Here is a 14,376-nt window from a genome sequence, read left to right as displayed (position 1 = left end):
TCAGCGGCATCCGTCTACTTGTTCCACGATTTACAGGTTAAAAATTGGAAATTTCTACAATCACCCTATCACTTTGCCCTCTAAATTTAATCCTTTTTCTGATTTCATGCAATGAGGGCCTTGCATGATCTCAAGTGTGGGGTGGGGAGTAGAAATTTATCGGGAACTCGTTTTACTAAAAACAAGGCGTTCAAGGCGACATAACTTGTAAAAGGTTAAATTTTATAAAAATTGATTTTAAAATTTATAGACGGATTAAGATCAGGTTTAACAACCGAATTTCCATCATAAATATAAATTTTTAAAAGATATTTTATAAACTTAACTGATTATAAGCTTATTTAAAAAAAAAAAAATTTTTAAAATTTTCAAGTAGCCTTAAAAAAACGATTAAAGCCCAAAAACCACGTTATACACATTATGGTCTTAAAATCTAGAAAATAAATGTTGGTTTACATTTTAAATTATTAATAGTCTTTGAAGTTGCTCCATCATTCAATTATTTGAATGAAAATCCTACTAGTTTAGTAAGCTAACTTGTAGGTCACTTGTACCAAAACGAGTGTAAACCGTGAGAGAGCGGTGATTGTATAGCGTGGTCGGAAACCGGATCTCGCGCCAGATCGAAAACCTTAAGGGCGATCCTCATTGTTTCTCCTAACAAGGACAATGTTGCGTCCGACCACTTATATGACCATACAGGATGTATTCATTCCATCCTAAAGGGAGTCAAGTCTCCCGAACGACACACTTGCTGATTTATTTCAGAAGTTGTAGTCCAGACCAGTTGTAGGGTGACAAAAAGTCTTGAAAAGTCATTGCTAAAATCAACTGGAAATCTACCAGGCCTCAACATCAAACAGGGAAACTGGTAGTCAAAGCTTATCTCAATGAGGGAGATTTGCTAGCCAAATGGGAAGCGCACCATGATACACAAATTGTCAGTGATTGATCAGATTTCCAGTGGATAACCTCCGGAAAGGTAATATATCAGCTTTTAAGCCTGATAAACTTCAATCTTTATGATTGACTTAACGAATTAGATGATTACCTCATAATTGTCAATGATATTCGGACGTAATGTGTATCCTCCTAAGCACATTATTTTCTACCGACATCTCACGATGTTAGGTACCGTGGGAGGGATTGGCTTGACCAATAGCGGGAAACCCGCACTCATTTTTCAAAATTCAAAAATCCGACAAAATCGGAAAACGTGTCTAGTATTAAAAACTAGCATGATATTTTCAAAACTATAAAACGTTTTCATCAAGGTCCTGATTTCCCTAGGATCAAATTTTTCGGATACTTGGCTCTAATCTCCCAAGAATGTGTGTGTGTGTTTCCATTGTGTATAAAGCGTGCGTGTGATTTCAATAAATGTGTGATATACTTAAAGCATGTGTTTCCATAGTGTATATAGCGTGAGTGTGTTACTTAAAGCGTGTGTTTCATATAGTGTGAGTTGTGTTTCATATCTACGTGTGTGTTTCGTGTGCTCCGAGTGATTCATGTAATGTATGTAATCTATATTGTGTGATTATGATTGTGTTCTACTTTATAACGAAAGAATTGCTTGAGGACAAGCAAGGTTTAAGTGTGGGGTGTTTTGATATTGCTCAATTACATCATATATATCTATCGCAATATCACTAAAAATGCTCTATATTCGAAGATAATGAAGATGATCTACAAGGGATATGTCAAGATGCGCGAATTTGTATCGGAAGAGTAGTTTGCAAAGAATTTCGATGATTTATGACATCGGTTGATCCCGATACGAGTTAGTATCAAGATAGCACTCTAAAATGATAAAACAAGGCTTCCGTTATATAAAAGTTCGTCCAAATGAACTAATATTAAAAATAAAACGAAACAGTGCCCAAAATACATCCAGGACGCCGTCCCACTAAGGAAGACGCCGTCCTGGTCTTCATATGGAGACGCCGTCTTGAATACTTGGGACGCCGTCTTGGTCTATAAACTGGGACGCCGTCCTGCCTTTTAGGACGCCGTCCCAAAGTAGGTGTGACCGAACTTTCTGCTTTTTACCTAATTTCTCCACCTTAAAATGTCAGTTTTGGGGACTGTTTTCATAGAGTTACGAACCAGAGAGTTTTAGAGACGATTTTCAGGAGCATATTGGAGAATTCCAACCTCTTTGAAGAGGCTCAACATCAAGGCATCATCCATCAACATCTTCTTCATCCAAGAACTCTTGTTCTTGTAGGTTATTCACTTGTTCTCAGAAATGATTTCAGTTTATAATTTGATTGTATTGTTGTCTGTTACAATGATTGTTGGCTAGTTTCTATAATGTTTGTCTAGATTAATAACCAAGGTATTGGATGTAATCTTATTGATTGAATGTATTATGCGTGATAGATTGAAGCTTGAATTGAGAACCATGCTTATTGTTGTTAAAACCATTTGTATCTAGTTAATTGATATGTTGTTGATAAAGAGAACTCTTGTTGATGTATCATATTGATTTACAATCAACTTGTCTTAGATTGATTGTATGCTAAACCGGACCAAGGGGGTAAACTAGATTAAAACGGTTAAACAAAATAGGAATGAATTGTGTAGAGCGAACGCAAAGACAATTGTTATTCAAGTCTTTAATCTTGTTGATCAACTAGTCACAAACGAAAAGGTCTAAGTTATAGGGAACCCTCGCTTAGTAATTCTAGTTTGAGTACTTGCTAAAGAGAACTCTTGGTGAGTCGATTTAGGTGATTAGCATACTTATAGTTATTTGATTACAAATACAAGAACCATAGTAAAAAGGGAACCCTTGAGCTTGTTATTGTATTTGCGTGTTTATCCGAGAGAACTCTTAGTGAACCTATTAGATAACTACACACATAATTATTCAATCAGGGCTTAATATCTAATTTACATCCAATACCGAGGGTAAAATATCTAGATAAACATTTCATCTCTTTGATTTAATTCAAAACTATCTTACTTGCTTTATTTGCATTTATTTGTATCTTATAAACCAAAAGACTAAAAATATTGTTTTTACATTTAACCTTCTTTGATTTGGCTAAATCGTTAAAACAGCCACAAAACATAAAACTTGTACTTTTACTTTAATTCACTTAGTTAATCATAATATAGTTTCTAATTCTAGTTTGACTGATATAACTGTCCTTGGAACGATACACGGAACTAAACCAGTTTCTATACTACTACACGATCGGGTACACTGCCCGTTAGTGTGTAGCAATCTCTAAAACCGGTATTTTCCATAAGATAAATTATAGACACGATTTCGCACATCAATCGTTTAATGAGTATTAAGATTGGGCTGTTTGTTGTGAATCCAAGCAACGTTTTAAATGGGTTTCAAATTGTTGGGTGTGACTGTTGGGCTGAAAGGAAACTGGGCCAAGTAATAGAGAGGATAAGGGATTATAATACGAGTTATAAACATTAAAAGAGAGGCTATATCAGAAAAACTCAGATGGTTGAGTGGTTAAGTGTTATGTCGGCTTAGAGGAGGTTCCGGGTTCGAGCCTAGGCAATGGCTTATTCCTTTTTAAGGAAGGTTTATAAGGTAGTTTCAATTTATATATTTATATTATTAATTATTAATTGTTAATATTATTATTATTATTATTATTTTGTTATTATTATTTAAAATGATCATTTTTATAAAAATAGTTATTATCTTTATCATTATTATTATTACTATTATTATTATCAAAAATTATCATTTTTATTATCATTATTACTATCGTTATTATTATTTTCATTAAAATAATTTTTATACAAATTTAACTACATTATTATGTTATTATCAAAGTTATTATTTTATCACTATTAAGATTATTATTATTAATTTACTAAATAAATATTATATATATAAGAAAAATATATTTATTACATATAACATAACTATATTGATTTTTTATAATAAATACTAATTATTTATTTAAAAGTATATAAGATAATATAGATAACTAAGTTAGTAATGAAACATATATGTTACTAAAATATTAATTAATAAATAAATTATTCGGTTACGAGTATATGTGTTAATGTATATATATACATGATATAGGTTCGTGAATCCGAGGTCAACCCTACATTTGTTAAATGACGTTATATGTATTTTTACTACAAAATACAATAGGTGAGTTTCATTTGCTCCCTTTTTAATTGCTTTTGCAATATATATTTTTGGGCTGAGAATACATGCGCTGCTTTTATAAATGTTTACAAAATAGACACAAGTACTTAAAAATATATTCTACGTTGAGTTGTACCACTGGCATATTTCCCTGTAGCTTGGTAACTACTATTTACATGGGTATTGTAAACGCGAATCCTGTTGATAGATCTATCGGGCCTGACAACCCCAACCGGACTGGACGACCAGTATTCAACGGTTGCACAGTACTTCGTTTCGGTGACTACACTTGGTACGGTGTAGTGAGATTTCATAATAAAGGGAATATACGACGTGATTAAATGTTAAGTATGGTTACCAAGTGCTCAACCACTTAGAATGCTTTACATACACTTGCGAGTGTATTATGTTTATGATTATGAAATCATGTGGTCTATTAAAATATTGAAATGATTGTTATGATAAACCTATGAACTCACCAACCTTTTGGTTGACACTTTAAAGCATGTTTATTCTCAGGTACGAATTAAGTCTTCCGCTGTGCATTTGCTCAATTTAAGGACATTACTTGGAGTCGATCATCGCAATGGGACCAAATGTTGATGACTTCGTCCAGGTGGATAAGGACGGGTCGTTACAGGTGGTATCAGAGCGGTGGTCTTAGCGAAACAGGTCTTGCATTAATGTGTCTAACTGATAGTCGTTTAGATGCATTAGTGAGCCTGGACTTCGACCGTGACTGCATGTCAAAAGTTTTGCTTATCATTTTTGTCGGAAATTGCCTGCTTATCAATATTAGTCTAGACACATCTTACTGCATTGACTGCATGATTAGTGTATAGACAAAACTCATATCTTAGCGTATCTGCTAAATCATATCTTAGCGTATCTATTGCGATAGACTTTGTCTGATACCTTCCGTAAATTTCTCCGTAACTTAGGGGAATCTGGTACTATATATATCTATGCATATGATGCATTGAGAATACCATCCAACTATCATTTTCTGTCATTAAGCTTTTCATACCAAAAATCTTTTCTGTGATCGCGTACTATGGCCTATATGAATCGACCAAGTTCTTCTGACTCCGAAGATAGCGTGACGGGAGCGCACCAACCGATCAACTACCGTGATTTCTTTAGAAAGTGGGGATGGGTTCGCGAAATACTTACCCTATGGAGAAATGAAGAAGGTACTCCATATCACGAGCCGAACTTACCACCTAACGTCGGAGTGCTCGACCCGCTCACCGGCGAACCTGTTCGCAACACTGTTTATACCCTTTTTGCAAGAATTTTTCGTCTTGAGGCTACCATTAACGGAACTAGAGAAGATATTCGACCTTTACCTCACACTGATAACCAACCAGGGTTAGTAGAAGAAGTTAAAGAACTCCGAGCTCGAGTGTTAACTTTAGAGAGCACGGTACACAATTTGCAAGCACCAGCAGTATCACCAACACCAGTAACATCACCAGCTTCAGCACCAACGGTACCAGTACCACCAATAACCCAAGTTTCAACAATCCATGCCTCACCATCTCATTCTGTACCTCGAGTATAATCATCGTTCTACGAATCGTTCTACATCGATTATCTTCGCTCGACATGGCGATTATGTAATTTCTAAAGTTTTAGAGATTATGTAATCTAGTATTAACGGTAAATCAAATGAGTTTAATATCTTATTGACTCATTAAATCCATGATTACATCTGAAGAAAATATATATGCAAGTACATTTTCATAAAGATTGTAATTAAAATTCTTTTGTACAAACTGTTAATGGTAAAAATATTTTAACGGGTAGGTAATACCCGAGGAATATTTAGATTTCACATTAATCAGTTACACGGTACATTCTTCGACTCTGATTCAACAGTCAGTCACTATCCTACTTGTATCCATAGATATACGTATCCGTTCACCACAGAATCCATTTTCATTCAATTTCATATTTGGATTCTGATTTATCAAAATCCAACAAGTGGCATAACGAAGAAAACATCGGACAAAGTAAAATTTGTTAGAAACAAACGAACTAACTAATTGAAATATTGTTAAGAATCCACGCTAACTGTTCCTAGCTAACTGTTCCTAGCTAACTGGTTACATTTTATTTATCGCAATTTAATTGTCGCAATTTACATTCTTGCAATTTTATTTATCGTCATTTAATTTCTGTATTTATTTTACGCACTTTAAATAACGGGACACGTATATAAGGTTTCGACATATCATATTGACCCATCCATATATTTATCTTGGAACAACCATAGACACTCTATATGCAAATGACGGAGTTAGCTATACAGGGTTGAGGTTGATTCCAAAATATATATATAGTTTGAGTTGTGATCAATACTGAGACCGGTACACGGGTCACGATACGTATTAATTAATTCGAATATTATAAATTAAATTATATATGAATTATTGGACTGTTAACTGTGGACTATCGATTGGAACTATCAACATTGGACAATTAAAAAAAAATGAATTAAAATATTAATTATAACATATGAAACTAAACAATTCTTCAAGTTTGCCACTTGATTTCATCTTAAACCTCATTCGTATCTTGACGATTACAATCTGCGTTCAAACCTTTCACGATTCTTGAAAACACCTCGATCGAGAGGATGAACCAGCCGCACTTCATCTACGGAAGAAAAGATTGATGCATATAGTTATGCACCTGGAAAAAAAAAAACCCTCGAAAACTGAGTAAACGATTAACACGTAGCTGTGCTAATTCCTTTAGCGTTATTATTACCCAAAATAACTATGCAATTCCTTTCCAAATTAGCCAAATTTTGTCACAGCTCCAACAAGACAACTTCGATTTTTCGTTCGAAATAATCATATTATAACTTTGATATATATGCGTGCTCTTTTATTGTTACCGTGGAACCTTTCATATTCCATCATATTACCATCAGCGTTTAATCATCTAAAAACACAATTCTCCTGAAATTACCTCGAATTGATAACCGATGATTCAGATATCGTAGCATTAAATGCAGAGGAAACAGAAAAATCGTAGATGGTCTGAACGGCCAAGAGCTTGATGATGAAGTATGGAATGTTAGGAATGCTCGATAGAAAATTTGGTACTGAAAAACAGATTGAGCTAACTATAAAGGAAACTAAGGAGAAATACAAGTAACATACCCTAAATTCATAGAACCCAGATAAATCTGGATCCGATAAAATCTTTAGAGAAAATCTTGCTCCAAAGTCATATTAAAATCTTGAGGAAAATTTTTCTTCATCAACCTTCGAACTTAGAAATTCTAAAATATCATCATAAATATCTTCGATATTTCTGAGGATATTTGCATAAATACTCTTGTCCGAAATTATCTACCTCTTTGTGTTTTCAGTATTCCATTATATTGGAAACTTCTGTAAAATCTAAATATAAATTATGAATGTATTGTGGATAAGTGTTGGGAATTGAAGCATGGGTTAGTATAATATAATGACGCTTGGCCAACGTGATTATATTACAGTAAGTCATGCTGAGTTTCTAATGGAACGTGATGATTCACAGAACATAACGTCATCATGTGCCATGTTACATAACTCTTTCATTCTAATTAACTTCTGAACATATCAAGAAAATGTATTCCCGATAGTTCTATTTTCTGTAATTTTGATAAATTTGAAAATCAAATCGTGCTATCACGTTCCACCCTGCTTAAAACATTATAATCATTCGAAACTCTATATCTACGAATTCTGGACCATTATCCGCTTGATTTAAAGTCGGGAAGAGAAAACAAGAGCATGGAGCTCCGAAAAATAAAGGAAAATATAAAACCGATCACAAACACAGAAATTACAAACCGTGTATATCAATGTTTATCGCGACATAAAGACACGGGAGAATTAAAAACACTATAACCCCAAAGGTAAAGTAGAAGAAAGTAGATTCCTCTGGTGGAAGTTGGAAAAGGAGAATGAATGTTGCGATAATAAGGATAAGGACAAGGATCAGAACTGGATTAAGCATTTTCACAATCGATTGAAAGTATATGTATCAAGAAAGAAGGAATTGGAGTGGTGAAAATAATGAAATGAAAGAAGTTCATTTATAGAGAAGATACCAGACGAAACAATCGAGACAGATAATCGCATTAAATTAAAGAGGATCCTAGTTTTCCATAAATCTCGAAAAATCAAATCCTATGGATATCCAAGATTTTCTTTTAAATCCCTTGAATTCCGGAATTCAATCGAGACAACGTCAAAAGTTAAGACGAACCTTATTTTCCAAAAAAAAAAAATTCAACCAAGATTACGTCAAAAGTTAAATCTCTATCTCAATCTCTTGTGACAGCTTCATTCATACACTTCGAATAATCGAATTGTTTATCTATATTAATAAAAAATTGATAGAACTCTATTTATCAACTCATAATCGTCATGAAAACATTTTTATTGTTAGCCATGACGACCTCACTCAAATTTCGGGACGAAATTTCTTTAACGGGTAGGTACTGTCACGACCCGGAAAATTTGACTAATTTTAAACCAAACTCTCGATACGATAGTGTAATTTCAACACGATAAGCAAAGTCTGTTAGGTTGAGTCTCAAAAATTTTGAACTGTTTCATATATTCAATTGATCTTCGACTGTTCTCGACGATTCGCGAACAACTATTTGTAAATAGATATATATATGTATATATATACATGAATGTTAATTGTAAATATATTTATTTGAAATATATATATATATATATATATATATATATATATATATATATATATATATATATATATATATATATATATAGTTATATAATAAAACCTGATATTAAAATGTATTTATACATACATATAGTATATGGAAAATAACTGATTTCGAGCCTAATTTGTAAACGTCAGTGACACTCGGTTGACGTTTCATTAGTTTTAATATAGATATAATACATGTTCGTGAATGATTAAGATAAAAGTTGGACTGTAAATTGATTACGAAGATTTTAGATTTGTCAAAAATATTTTTACATTTTTAAGTTAAATATTAGTACTCCGCACCTATAAAATTGGAACAGAAAATAAACAATTATCGAATCTTTTTGATCAGGTTTCAAACAGTTAATGAGTGAAATAATTAAATATATTTAATCTAAAAATTTGGGATTTTTTTAGGAACATTTTTTTATTCCGTAACTGTTTAGCAAGGGACACGATATAGCACTTAGTGGGAAAAATCGTCGGTAGAATACTTCAAATTCAAATGGCTGCTTCACTGTTTTTAAGATTCTTTTCATTCTTTACACGTTTGTTATTTATTATTTATTATTTATTATTACTTTATGATATTGAAAGTAACTTGCATATTTATATATATATGCTTGTATTGATTCTGCAAACATCAAAACATCCACTATCTCCTCTCTTTATATATACAAATCATATATGCATATGAGAGATATGTAATTACCATTCTCATTTGTAAACCACAAAACTCCTATTTTCTTCCTTCTATTAGTCGACACCCTACAACACCCACCATATTTTTTGTGTTCTTCTTCCCTTCCTTGTGACAACCTTTGACCATCACAACCAAACCTATAACCACCAAGAACCTCAAACTATATCATTCTCTCTCTTATTTTGTGCATCGGTTTTCTATTTATAATCAAACCGCCATCACCATGATTATTTAGACAACCACCAATCTCTTCGAACACCCTCTTCACCTTGAAAATCACTTCGAACACCACACTAAAACAACCCCCACCACCGCCTACCTACTGCAGCTCGAATAGCCTTGGTTCATGGCTTCTGTTTCAGCTTTTCCATCAAAGAACTACTACTGTAGCTACTGGATTAATGAAGATTATGTAACGAAGGAGATGATGGTATAATATATAACGATAATGGTATGTGGTGATGCTCACAATAATGAAGATGAAACAGTGATCCGTTATATTTTTTTTACACTAGCACTTCCATCGAACCCTACAGCTACACGCCGCTATTCTAATTCGATATCTGTTTTCCTACACCACCAATTGATCACCATAAACAAACCCAAATCTGTGATACTGTTTCGATCAAACTTTCAAATATATATAATATTTTTTTTTTATTCGATGCCCAAAGAACCAAAACCCTACTTGGTTATAACAAGTAAGGAAGAAGATGATTAGTGGTTAGTCGATGACCTCTTAAAATCTGTTCGCATATCGTGATGAGAGAATAGCGAATTGGTGATGACTGAGAAAAGAAAAATATTGATGATGCTGTATGGTGAATAATGATGAGGATTGAATGAGATCAATGACCTGCGAATATTATTTTCTTATATTTTTTTTTTTTCCTTCTCGTTGGTTATGGAAGACGAGGTCAAGAACAGTTTTTTTTTCTTTCTTTTTTCTTCTTTAATAGGCTAAAACAAGTAGATCGTTTAATGAGTATTAAGATTGGGCTGTTTGTTGTGAATCCAAGCAACGTTTTAAATGGGTTTCAAATTGTTGGGTGTGACTGTTGGGCTGAAAGGAAACTGGGCCAAGTAATAGAGAGGATAAGGGATTATAATACGAGTTATAAACATTAAAAGAGAGGCTATATCAGAAAAACTCAGATGGTTGAGTGGTTAAGTGTTATGTCAGCTTAGAGGAGGTTCCGGGTTCGAGCCTAGGCAATGGCTTATTCCTTTTTAAGGAAGGTTTATAAGGTAGTTTCAATTTATATATTTATATTATTAATTATTAATTGTTAATATTATTATTATTATTATTATTATTTTGTTATTATTATTTAAAATGATCATTTTTATAAAAATAGTTATTATCTTTATCATTATTATTATTACTATTATTATTATCAAAAATTATCATTTTTATTATCATTATTACTATCGTTATTATTATTTTTATTAAAATAATTTTTATACAAATTTAACTACATTATTATGTTATTATCAAAGTTATTATTTTATCACTATTAAGATTATTATTATTAATTTACTAAATAAATATTATATATATAAGAAAAATATATTTATTACATATAACATAACTATATTGATTTTTTATAATAAATACTAATTATTTATTTAAAAGTATATAAGATAATATAGATAACTAAGTTAGTAATGAAACATATATGTTACTAAAATATCAATTAATAAATAAATTATTCGGTTACGAGTATATGTGTTAATGTATATATATACATGATATAGGTTCGTGAATCCGAGGTCAACCCTACATTTGTTAAATGACGTTATATGTATTTTTACTACAAAATACAATAGGTGAGTTTCATTTGCTCCATTTTTAATTGCTTTTGCAATATATTTTTTTGGGCTGAGAATACATGCGCTGCTTTTATAAATGTTTACAAAATAGACACAAGTACTTAAAAATATATTCTACGTTGAGTTGTACCACTGGCATATTTCCCTGTAGCTTGGTAACTACTATTTACATGGGTATTGTAAACGCGAATCCTGTTGATAGATCTATCGGGCCTGACAACCCCAACCGGACTGGACGACCAGTATTCAACGGTTGCACAGTACTTCGTTTCGGTGACTACACTTGGTACGGTGTAGTGAGATTTCATAATAAAGGGAATATGCGACGTGATTAAATGTTAAGTATGGTTACCAAGTGCTCAACCACTTAGAATGCTTTACATACACTTGCGAGTGTATTATGTTTATGATTATGAAATCTTGTGGTCTATTAAAATATTGAAATGATTGTTATGATAAACCTATGAACTCACCAACCTTTTGGTTGACACTTTAAAGCATGTTTATTCTCAGGTACGAATTAAGTCTTCCGCTGTGCATTTGCTCAATTTAAGGACATTACTTGGAGTCGATCATCACAATGGGACCAAATGTTGATGACTTCGTCCAGGTGGATAAGGACGGGTCTTTACATGGTACCTCAGTTTTGCTCAACTATCGTGGTTGGTACCCCAACCTAGCTGCAGTCAAAGTTTAAGGGTTAACCCCTCACATGTGCAATGCATGTGAGGGCAAATTGGTCAGTTTCCATTATGATGCATCATTTAAAATTCGCCAGTTTGTTCACGTTTTAAATAAACAAATTTGAACAGAGCCATCAATTCAAATTCGTCAGTTTGTTCACGTTTTAAATAAACAAATTTGAACAGAGCCATCAATTCAAATTGGTATAACTCTTCAATAATATTTGTTGATAAGCTGTACATGAGGTTTTAAAATTCTAAACTAACTGTACATGATTATTTTTTGATAAGCTGTACATGATTCTTTTTTATAGTTTGTGACACCAAATCAAAGTTTATAGGGTATCAAAGTTTATATTCAAACTAAATGATAACAACATTAACAACGATTCAACCAACAAAATTGGCTCCAATTTCCAAACCATTAAATAAAACGTGCCTATTAGAGCCAAATTAAGCAACAAGATCGATCGATAGAGTCCATTGCAAAAATCACAGCAGTTTACTTAAATACTCTTTGTTCAGGCGGAATCACAACCGGAGTCACATCCACTAAATTCAATAAAACTGATGGCATATGGCTCATCGAAAAAACATAACCACCGCAGATGACCATCAAACGGCGGCCAGCATCAACCAATCAAAGTTTTTGGAGGAGTAGCAGCTGAAAGAGGAAAGGCGGCCCCTACCGTGGGAATTCAAAAGGTCACCAACTCTGGCACCACCGCCAAAGGAGGAGGCGTTGGGTTGCTTGCGGCTGAAATCGGGATTAGTTAATATCTAGCCGAAACATGAAAACATCTTTCATTCTTTCAATTATGTTGGTGACTGTTCTTTAATCGTGTTTCAGTATTCCAATATCCCGTCAGATTCTAATGTATATTTGCTTCTTCAGAATGTGGCAAATGCCTTTTCTTGTTTGCTACTATTTGTTAATCGTGATAACTAGAAAAAATTCGACCGCGCGTTGCTGCGGTTGTATTCGACGCGTGGTCGAATTTGGATATATGTTGTTTGGTACCTAATATATTTAATAGGTTGAATTATTTATTGGACGTGTGTATGTATATGTATGAAATATAACCCGATATATTTAGTGTTTTTTTAACGATATCCGTTTCGCGCGTAGTTAGTCTCGTTGTGTTCCTTAGATTTTTTCGAGTTGAACGGTGATTTCGGAAAAATTTAACTCGCACCGAGCGATAAGATAGGGCCCGTTAAAAATTCGGGTGGAATTAGTTTCTTTTATTTTAATAAAATAATATATTTACGCAAACTCAAAACGACAATCCGAAATAACTGAAACGACGAATTCCACCATGCATATTAGTATAATAATAATAATAATAATAATAATAATAATAATAATAATTGTGATAATAAAAAGGGGTAGATTCTTCCAAAAACATATGTTTCGGCAGGGATATGCAAGCCCTGTGTTGACTTTGTCAACCTATCCAGTCGCACCCCGTATGCCACTGGAGCCTAGCGAAACACCTTCACCCATAAATCACCACAATATGCCAGCACCCAGATTCGAGCCTGCGTAGTCGTCATTCTTCCAACACTTACATATGTGGGACTAAAGGGATCACAAGGGCCGGGTACCGTTGAATCAATGTTTCGTTGGTAAAAAGGGGTAGATTGGTTGATACATATTCTTGCAGTGGGTCAAGAGTCTTCCAAGGGTGACTGGATACATAATACTTATTTAACCTATTAAAATAAGTTTTAATTTAAATACTTTTTTTTTTTTTTTTTGAGAAACAGTGGTTCAATTCGGTCAACCTTTTCTTTCAACTCAGATTGATCCTTTTTATATCACTATAATAAGATAAGATATAAGATAGATTCTAATTAATTCTAAGTTGTATTGTGAAGGCAGAATATTATTAGAATGTGACAAATTTACCCTCACATGTGTGACACATGTGAGGGGTTAACCATTAAAGTTTGACTGCAGTTAAGTTATGGTACCAACCATGATAGTTAATCAAAACTGAAGTACCGACTATGTAAAAAAAAAGTTTAGGTGTTATGATGCAAATGTGAACAAAACACAGGTACCAACGACGTAGTTTTTTCAACTCTTTATTTCCAAACTTTAATTCATTTTCCTAATCTTAGAAGTTTAAAAAACAAAGGATTTAAGATCTTTTAGTTGGAATGATTTTAATTTTTATTATTATTATATAAATAAATATACTTGTAAAATAATAGGAGTCCAGACTTCAAGTGGGTGCTAGGCCCCGCGTGTTTCTTGTTAATGG

This window comes from Rutidosis leptorrhynchoides, chromosome 3, assembly GCF_046630445.1.
Source record: "Rutidosis leptorrhynchoides isolate AG116_Rl617_1_P2 chromosome 3, CSIRO_AGI_Rlap_v1, whole genome shotgun sequence".
NCBI classification, from domain to species: domain Eukaryota; kingdom Viridiplantae; phylum Streptophyta; class Magnoliopsida; order Asterales; family Asteraceae; genus Rutidosis; species Rutidosis leptorrhynchoides.
Note: the sequence above shows the minus strand (reverse complement) of the source record.